The sequence below is a fragment of the Antrostomus carolinensis genome, unplaced genomic scaffold (assembly GCF_000700745.2).
Source record: "Antrostomus carolinensis isolate BGI_N321 unplaced genomic scaffold, ASM70074v2 scaffold6264, whole genome shotgun sequence".
Taxonomy (NCBI): domain Eukaryota; kingdom Metazoa; phylum Chordata; class Aves; order Caprimulgiformes; family Caprimulgidae; genus Antrostomus; species Antrostomus carolinensis.
The window spans coordinates 10,096-20,154 of NW_010308585.1; the positions used below are offsets into that span (position 1 = coordinate 10,096).

At 50.4% G+C, this 10,059-nt stretch overlaps 1 protein-coding gene across 1 annotated transcript in view; it reads left to right on the forward strand.

Moving 5' to 3' along the window:
- Window positions 1-10,059, forward strand: part of LOC104523277 (activin receptor type-1C) — a 23,407-nt gene that overhangs the window by 7,501 nt on the left and 5,847 nt on the right.

Sequence of the window (10,059 nt, forward strand, 5' to 3'; positions counted from 1 at the left end):
GGTCAGTCCCCCCAGCCTCTCTGGGTGGGGGGCAGCTGGGGGGTCTCCACCCTGGTACCTAATCTACCTGTTGCATGGGGCAGGAATCAGGGTTATTCAAGTATTTTTCTTTCAGCTGACGACAGAGGGAGATACTAATAGTGGCCATACGCTAGAAACGGAGCAATAAAATACCAGGCTTTTTTATTTTATTTTTTTTTTCAAGCTGGGATGATGGAATCTTGGGGGAAAACAGCTATTTATAGAGGAGCGTCCTCGCACTTGAACTGGGAGTTGCAAAACCTCTGGTTTCCTATTTCAGTACCAAAGAAAATTAGTTAATTTCTAGCCTGAGCCCTTTGCTCTAAACATTTGGGGGAACTCATCTCAGTCGGGAATGTAACGGTGAGGAGGTTGTTTGTTTGCTGGTCTCTTCTGACAGCCCTTCTTGATGTAATTCCGAGCGCAGGAAAGCTGGGCAGCGTGGGGGTGAGGGAGGTGGGCAGCATGGGGAGGTGAGGCAGGTGGGCAGCACTGAGGTGAGGGAGGTGAGCAGCGTGGGGAGGTGAGGGAGGTGGTCAGTGTGGGGGTGAGGGAGGTGGGCAGTGTGGGCCCGTCCATCCGACACAGCCCCCGTGCTCTGCGCCCCAGCAGCTTTTGAGGCGGCGGCCCCGGGCTCTGCCGTGAGGATGGCCAGTTTGGCCGGTGTGGCCTGGGCTGGCGCTCGGTGCGTCCCAGCGCTCAGGAGATGGCTGCTGCCACAGCCAGTTTTTAGGCAGCCCCTTGCAGTTTTCCTTCTTTCGCTTCTGGTCCCACTCAGAAATCCAAATCTAGACCTTGGGTTCGTCTCTGACTCGGGGCAAGAGATGTAAAATGGAGGCACCAGAGCAAGTGAGCAGCACTGGAGCTGTCAGCTGCTCTGATGAGACATGGTGGCAGTTCTACATCTGGTAACGAGTCCATCGTCTCACTGACGCTGTGAAGGTTTTTTTTCCACTGCTGAGTACGGGCTCGGCCAGGATTCACGCAGCTGGGACTTGCTGTGCTTGGCCCGTGCTGGTATAAAGGATTGCTTGGCCCAGAGGTCCCTGTATAATGTCACCCTCTGGCATGTCACTGCTGTATGGCTGCTCTCCTGTTGGTTGTCCCTTGCCAACCATGGTGGGTAACTCAGGTGCTGATGACACCCAGCTGAGCGGTGTGGTTGACACGCCTGAGGGATGGGATGCCCTCCTGAGGGAACTGGGCAAGCTGGAGACATGGGCCCGTATGACCCTCATGAGGTTCAACCAGGCCAAGTGCAAGGTCCTGCGCCTGCATTGGGGCAACCCCAGTATCGATACAGGCTGGGGATGAAGGTATGGAGAGCAGCCCTGAGGAGAAGGACTTGGGGTGCTGGGGGACGAGAAGCTGAACACAAGCAGACAACATGCGCTGGGAGCACAGAGGCCAATAACCGTGTCCTGGGCTGCACCCAGAGCAGCGTGGGCAGCAGGTGGAGGGAGGGGATTCTGCCCCTCTGCTCCGCTCTCCTCAGACCCCACCTGCAGTGCTCAGAGGAGGCCACGAGGATGATGATGTGAGGGCTGGAGCAGCTCTGCTGTGAGGACAGGCTGAGAGAGTTGGGGCTGTTCAGCCTGGAGAAGAGAAGGCTCCGGGGAGACCTTCTTGCACCTTTCAATACTTGAAGGGGCCTGTAAGAAAGATGGGGACAGACTCTTTAGCAGGGCCGGGAGTGACAGGACAAGGGGAGATGGTTTGAAACTAAAAGAGGGGAGTTTCAGACTGGATGTAAGGAAGGAATTTTTTCCAATGAGGGTGGTGAGACCCTGGCCCAGGTTGCCCAGAGAGGTGGTAGAAGCCCCATCCCTGGAAACATTCAAGGTCAGGCTGGACCTGGCTGTGAGCAACCTGGTCTGGTTGAAGATGTCCCTGTCACTGCAGGGGGGTTGGACTAGATGGCCTGGAAAGGTCCCTTCCCACCCAAACCATCTGACGATTTGATGATTCTAAGCCACTGGGTCTGTTTATTTGTGCCTCGCTGAGCACACAGGCTCTCTGGTCTGTAAAATGTACCTGCTCTGTCAAGGTACACGTGTAAGGCAGCCCAGCTCCCACCACCCTCTCTTAAAAGAATGATAATATGTGCAGTTTGACACCCGGTACACACATCTTGATACAGAATTTTTCTCTCTCTCTGGCACGCAGATCCTAGTTTAAAAGCAGAGCATGTGGATATGGAAAGCTTGCCCTGGGGCAGGAGGGGAAGCCCTGAGAAGGTCCAGGGTGGTGCAGTCCCTGGCAGATGAGCAGGAGCAGCGGACGGCTTGTCCCTCCCGGCCGCTGCCACACGTTCAGTGGGGACACCAGCCTGTCCCTCAGCGCTTCCTCACACCGACCTACTGTCCTTACCATGGGCTTTTGCTGTGAACGTGTCGAGAGTGAGTGGAAAACAGTCCCAGTGCTCGCAGGGCGAGGACCTCTGCTAGCAGGAAGCAATTGGTGTATTTTGATTGCCCGTGTGTGAATTTCCATCGTAAAACTGTAGATGGCAATGGCTGCCTCAGGCTGCGCAGAGCTCTTCTTCCTCAGCCTTGCGGGAGGGGAGGCTGTTCTGGGTTTGAGTTGTTTTTGCAGTGTCTGAAAATACACGTCTCAAAGAGATTCAACCTGGAGATCTGCTTTTTATACACTTCTTGCTGGCAGGGATTTCATTGCGGTGTTCTGCATGAGCAGGTGCTGAGTTTCAAAGTGCAGGCTTTGTGGTAATTAGGGTTTTTCTCTGTTACCCTGACTTTATTTCCAGGTTTCTACTATTTTAACTTTCTACCCCAGCAGGTGACTCGAGGTGACCTTCCCCTGTCAGCGGGATGCTGTTTCCTCGATGGCCCTTTCTGTGAATCTCTCTCTGTAGGGGAAATTGCCTCTGTGCACCTCAGCGTGTAACAGCCGCTGTTTTGAGGAGCTGCTAATAAGATCTAGAAGGCTTCTTCCAGTTGCAGGCTGGTGCTGCACGGGGTGGTCAGGCCATATTTTGGATGTGGGAGCTGGTGCTTGCGACCTCTGCTCCCAGCCCACTCGTGAGGAGGATTTACCCCACTCCCATGGGCAACAGACCATTACCCCAGCCCTAGAGTAGGCTGCTGGAGCTGCTTGTGGCCTGATGCTTGTGTTTGGTTACGGTGGAGGCTGGTGTTTGGCACCAGGAGGAGCAGGTACAGGCTGGGGAACTTGTTTCCCATCCCTTCTCCAAAGCAGCGTGGTTGCTGTTGGCTTTGGGTCCCTCCTTAGGTGGAGGCAGAGACTTGGCAGCTGTTGACCCAGAGCCTGGGGGCTCAGACGCTTTGCCTGTCACCAGATGAGTTAATGGGACTTTCTCCAGCTCTGGCATCTTCATCTGCTCTGACAGTCTGTCTGTGGATGTGTGGGGAAAGTTCATGCTGCTACTGGTTCTGACCTCCTGATCTCAGAACACCTGGAGATGCTGCATATTATTTTTCCATCTTTACAGCTGCTGAAGACTGAGGCTGGATGGGTGCAGGTGGGTTTGCAGACTTGTCAGAGGATTCTGGGCTTTCTGAGCAGGCTACTTTCAGTGGCTGGCTCCAGGAGATACCAGCCTCTGAGAAAAAACATGGGGATGTGCTCAGTGTGTACAGCCACACACCTGTGAACTGGGGGGGAACTTCAGCACAGCAAATAATTATCTGTAAAAGTTTTAATTCTAAAGATTTTGGGGTTTTTTCCTTCAAAGGGACCTCTGTGGTTCCAGCAAAGGGCAGCAGACAGCAAGAATGGTCTCCTCTGCTCTGTTTTGGGTGACTTGGCACAGCAGCATCTCTAGGACATGGGATGAAGAGCGTATGATTTCTGTTCTGTATTTGCATAATGAAAAATGAGTCAGAGGAGTAAGGAGGCTTTATGGAACAAGATTAAGCTAATAGTGGGATTAACAAACTGTATAGTAAGTAATTTCCAGCTCTCTTCTTTGTTCCTATTGCCCAAACCGTACAAAGGCACAAATGGCCCTCAGATCACCTCCAGTGGCACACGCTGGGGTGGAAGAGAGGGAAATGCAATAGAATTCCTAAGGCAGAGATCCCTTGAGTATGTTCGCATTGCCAAGAGAGATGAGTGTTCCAATTGGACTAATTGTTGGGCAAGATACTTGTATTTTGTTGGGGTTTTTTTTAGTATCATCTGTAGGTTTTGCATGAATGAGTAATTACTCTTCATGTACCTGTTTGAAAATGCCCAGAGACATTGCAGCCCGTTTAGGAGAGTGGTATACGTGGACGTGTCAGGATCACAGTCAGACACGACTGTACCAGGAGCTCTGGAAGGTACGTGTTAATGCAGAAAATGGGGAAAATCAGCCTTCAACCAACAACCTTTGGAATAAAGCCCGGTGCCTGAGTGTATATGGTAAGGGAAATCTCCGCAGTTGTTTATGGACCTCCCCAGGTCCTGAGGGGCAGAGATGTGCAGGCTCTGCTGCGGGTGCGGTCCAGGGCAAGGCTCTGGCTTTCCCTCTCCTTTATTTTTGGTGTTCCTCATCTGTTATTGAACAAGATGGAAAGGTCTCACTTTGTTTTCCTGGTATGGACTTGGTCCAAGAATAGAGTTAGAAGGAAGGTCTGGAAAATGAGTGAAGAGGGAAAATGTGATTCTTCTCACTAACTCTTCTAAAATGTTTGTCATGGATAAAAGCAGGGAGGATGGGCAATGGAGCAAGAAAAAAAGAGGAAGGGAATAGACATTTGCTTGTCTCTTCTGTGTTTTGTCTTAACTGATGGTTTCTGAAAGCCACTGCTGGAGTTTAGTGGCCACCATTAACAGCTTGTGTTGCTGCTCTGCTGCAAAGCACTGACAGAAGGTGGATTTAGCTGCCTGGTGTCTGTTTTGGTTTGGTTTTTTTAATGAAGAAAATGAGCTTGCCTGCTGTGGCACGGTCAGCCTCAGATAGAGGTCAGGACTCAAAAAAAAAAAAAGGAAAATTGGGGAGGGAGCGCTGTTTGTGACCAACCTCCATCCAGATCTGGTGCCTTCCAGCCCCTTGGGATGGGCTGAGCCTGGCCAGGGGGCTCTGGAGAAGATGGGATGGCAGGGACCTGTGAAGGCCACTGTGAGATGTGCTTCAGTCCAGTCACAGCCAACCTGAGCAGGTCGGCCTCACAATTATGAACATCCTCTTTCTGTTGTTCGGAGTTTAGCTGCCTGTGACCCTGTGACCCAGAACATGGGCTGCCAGCTTGGGCTGCAGCGCTGCTCAGAGGCTGGCACAGCAGCGTGAGATGCACCAAACCCCTTTCCTCTCCGTGCTGGTGCAGTTCAGTGCTGTGCCACTGGTGTGGTCCCTGGGGTGATTCCCCCTTGGACCCATGTCCCAAGGTTCTTTTCAACAAAACCCCAGTGGGCAGAGCTCCAGCCTGTTGTAGCTGCTGTGTGGATGTCTCCTTCTGCAAATATTTCACATGCTTTTGTCCATCTTGGCCATCCCAAATTTGTGTTCTCTGGAGGGACGTGGCCATGTGAAGAGTGGGCAGGGCTGGGGGGAAAGAGCAGTTCAGATAATGCATCCATTGACCTCGTTGCTGTGTCCCTGATGGGTTTGCTTGAACTTCTGGATCCTTAAGCAGACCTTTTCCAGCTGACTTCTGGATGTCCTGAAAGGGCTGATGGGGTCTGTTGTCATGGTGGAAATGGGAGAAACTTAATCTTAGACTCTAGTCCAAATTGTCTACTTTTGAAATTGTTTAAAAGTTTTCAGTATGTCTGACTTGAGCCCCTCGTTAGATGTAATATATTTTCTTACTGCATTGGAAAGAATATGCAATTTTTTTCCCTGTGTAGCTTAGGAACTTAAACATGCATAGTTCAGGGCTTTTTGAAGTCTTCAGGTGCCCATTATATGTCAAAAACAAGGCAAATGTGTGTGAGGATGTCTTTACCACTGGAGGGAAGAAAATCCTTTTTTTGTTGTTGTTGCCTAAAAGTCCTCCTTTGTTTACACAACTTGGAATGTGACTGTACCGCGTTGTGAAACTGCTGAGCGCTGCCAGATGTGCTATTTTTGTTTCATACATGGCAACATGTCTTCAGCTTCTATTCTTGACTAGGAAGTCATTGAATAGCACATTTGAAATCAGATTGCAAAATGTTCAGATGAATGGTGTTGATTTGGTGGTTTTAGGTAGTCAGGAGGGATTTTCTCATTTCCCGCAGAGTTTAATGTTGCACAACAGCTGTAAACATTGCCACACTCACTTGGTCATTGCTGCTTGTCCCCTGTGTGCCGTGTATTTTGCACTCACGCTGTTTGTCTCTCCTGAGCGTGGTTAGTGGTGGGGTCCTGGGGGTGATGGTGTGCGAGCCCAGGCACGGGCACAGCTGCAGGGGATGGGGAAGGAAGATGGACAACTGTGAAGCAGAAATCATCATGCTGGTACTTCTCACATCTCACGTGTGCTCTGTGAAGAACTGGAAACAGTTTGAGCAGCTGCCGCCAGCCTGGATCTGCACTCTGGGACAACCAAAGGGTGACAAAGGAGGCTTCCACTTGACTCCTTCCAAGGACCTTCTCTAGATAGTCAGGATCTGGGTGGAGACCCTGTGCAAACTGGCGTGGACATCTCGGCTTCCAGTCTCACTGCGACCTCACCTTCCGCACTTGGTCTCTCTTGACCCAGCAGCGTCCCTGAGGAGACCCGTAAGCATCACTCAACTATTTTATTCTGAGCCTCTGTTGCTGTGTAAATCATAAAGCTGGCGTCTGTTTGTGTTCCCAGTGCTGGGTGTCACCTCCTGAGTGCATGTCAGAGAGTCTTTGAATTTGGCTTCTGCTTCGCCCTGCCCCCTGGCTCTGTGTCCCCAGAATGGCCATGTCTGTGTCCCCTCCCGTGTCACCCGAGCTTTGTCCTGCTCGAGGTCCCAGGTGTCTGGATGAGCTCGCTGCCCTGCTGCGCTCGCCCCGTCCCTGCTAGACCTGCCGCTTTCTCCAGCCTGGCCCCTGCTTGCCTGGATCCCAAAATTCCCCGTGGGAGGGAAGCACCTCTGAAAATGAAGTCCTGATGCAGTTCTGTCACAAAACCTGCACTGCAGTTCTTTAGTGACACAAATTGTGGTCATACACGTTTTCAGTAAAAAAAATATCAGATCACTTTTCTGTTAAAATTCAATACATTTTTTCCAGTAAAAATGGTTTTGTTGTTTGTTTTTTTTTTTTTTTAAGATGTACTGAGCATTTTTTTATGAGCCCCTTAAAATTCTGCACTAAAGCCTGTTTCAGCTGTTGACAGTGTTACAGGTTGTCCTGTCCCGGAAGCCTGAACTGCATCGGTCTCTCACTTAATTCTGTTGGCAAATCTATGAACCAAACTTAGATTAGTTTGGTTTTAATACTTTGTTTTATTTGTTTTTAATGTTAAATCCCCTTCAAAAATGGGTACTTTCTTTTACATTCATCATGTGAGCCAGGAGCATGTCCTACAATGAGGCGAGTGCTTGTGGAAACGCACGTGTCTCCGCTCGCCGCCCTCCACGCCTTGGTGCTTTGTGCTTGTTGTCATCTCCCAGTTGCCCCATTAGATGCCAGTCTGAAATCATGGCCTGTCTGGTCTCTCTAACCATGGGGAGAGGTGTCACCTCAGCAATGGGATGTGCAGGAGGTTTGGGAACAGCTGAGGAAAGCTGAGGAAAGCAGTGCCCTTAGCAAACTTGGCTTTTCTGCTAGTTAAAGTATCTCTAGAGCAGCTTCCCAGTTTCAGGAGATCCTGGAAAGTTTTATGTATATATGTAGGTATGTATATAATTCTAAGATAGAAAGAAAGTCAACAGTAACTGTTACTCTCCTTTGCCTGTACAGGTGTGCCACCTGGGACATCCAAACTGCAAGGAAACAGGCTTGAAAGTAAAGAAAAAGAGAACAAAATTGGAGATTTTAAAGAAGTTTTCTTCCGGTAAGCCTGGTGCTCTGGAACGAAGGGAGCTGTGGAAAACAAGGGAAGAGGAGGAAGGAGCTGGAAGGATGGGGAGGAGTAGACAGGACAGCAGTGAGCGTGTGGTGGGAAGTGAACTGACTCTCCAGCAGAAGATGATGCAGATATACGGCAAGGCTGGCGGGCTGGAGCAGGAGACGCTGGTGGAGGATCACAGCATGTCCCAGCAGGAGCACTGCTTGCTCTCTGCCCACCTCGTGACGTTTGATGTGTGCAGGACCCACCTTGAGGTCACTCTCTCCAGGAGAAAACCCCTGCACTGCCCGTCTCGGCTGCTCGTGGTGGGGAGAGCTGCTGCTCTGGCTCAGGGCACTGAGGTGCTCTGCGGAGACGCCCTTCGAGCTCTCTCATCCCACGGGTTCGTTGCTGCTGTTCAAAGCTTCCTCATCATTTTCCTTTTGGTACTGTCTGCACTGGCCCAAACCCAATAAAGTTTTACATCTTGTTCATTTCATGTTTTGTTGGTTTTCAGCAGATGGTGGAAAGAACTGACTCCTGAAAGGGTTCTGAGGCATTGGAAGGGGTTGCCCAGGGCAGTGGTGGAGTCCCCATCCCTGGAGGGATTGAAGAGTCGTGTAGACATAGTGCTGAGGGACATGGGTTAGTCATAGGGGACTGGTCAGTGGTGGGTTCATGGTTGGACTTGATGATCTGAAAGGGCTTTTCCAGTTGAGGCAACTCTGTGAGTCTGTGACTAAAGGAACAGCCCATGGGCAGGACACAACAACTTTGATTTCAGCTGGTTTGAGTTGTGCACTGTGGATGGACGTGGGACCCATTGTTGTTAACGTTTTAGTTTCTTTTCTCACTTAAAGTGCGTAGTGCTCAAATGTAAAGAAGAGAAGAAAAAGGAACAGGTTCCCTTTGCACAGCCAACTTTGCTCCTGGCGCTTCCAAATGATGGAGCTCGTGGCTTGCGAGGTCCTTGGGAGAAGAAGCACTTCTGCTGCGGCAGTGACGGGAGGAGAGCAGCGGTCAGTGCTGAGGGCGGTCAGGCTGCTGCTGCTGAAGGGACTGGCAGAATTCGGATTACAGCGTCCACACTGCTTAGCGTTTGCCTCGAGGGAGAGGGGGCCTTTTTGTTTTCTGGAACAGCTGAGGGGTGACTTTGTGTGGCGTGGAGTTCACAATTCCTCAATCTTCTGTAGCCTTTAGATCCACTGCTTGGTACTTGTGATTCTGAGTGTTGAGGGATCCTTTGGGTTGTGTTTCTGTTTGTTTTCTTTTTTGAGGGAGGATGTGTTGGTTGCTTGTTTGGGTTTTTTGTTTGGTTGGGTTTTTTTTGTTTGTTTATTTTTTCAGCTCTCAGCTTATTTACAATTTTGGTGGCACTGGAAGATCTGTGTGTGTGCATGTGCAAGTAAATACCTTGATAAGACATTCCTGTAACTTCTTGATATGGTTTTTTTTTTTTTTTTACTCCTATAGTTTTAAAATGGAAAATGATCCAGGACCGCCCCATTTCTTGACCCTTGTGAAATACAGCTTTGTGAACACAAGTTCCCAAAGGGTTCTGCCTTAGAAATCCCTTTAATGCCTCATTTACTAGAACCTTGTACTCTCGAATGCATTCCGTGTTAGGAAATTGGTTTTTCCAAGGATTTGTTTCCAGCAGGGACAGTAGTGTGCTGAGGAATTTCCACCCAACCTTTCCAGTGTGGGCAGGGCTCTGTGCCCGCTGGCTGTGAAGCTGGTGAGGGCTCTCTGGCCCAATGCTGGTGACCCGCGGGCGTGTGGGACACGGGGTGCCAGCCGGTGGGGGGGCAGCTGTGCTGGCCCAGCACGGGGCACCAGCCTGCGTCTTGGTTGGGCCACTGCAGTGAGCTCGGTGGTCTGACCTCCTGATCTTCTGCAGTGGGTAGGTGGGTGAGCAGATAACTGCAGATGACTGGCGTTTGACAACACAAACAGATTAAAAATGTGTAGGGTCCTGTCTGCATTTTATAAGGACATGTTTTGCAAAGAAATGTTCTTTAGGTGTTTGCTGTCTGGAGTGGTGCTGAGAGATGGGGTGGGACTGGCTGGAGAAGCTGGTGGCTAGGACATGTGCTGTGGGATGTCTGTGTGGGTTTAGTACCCAACA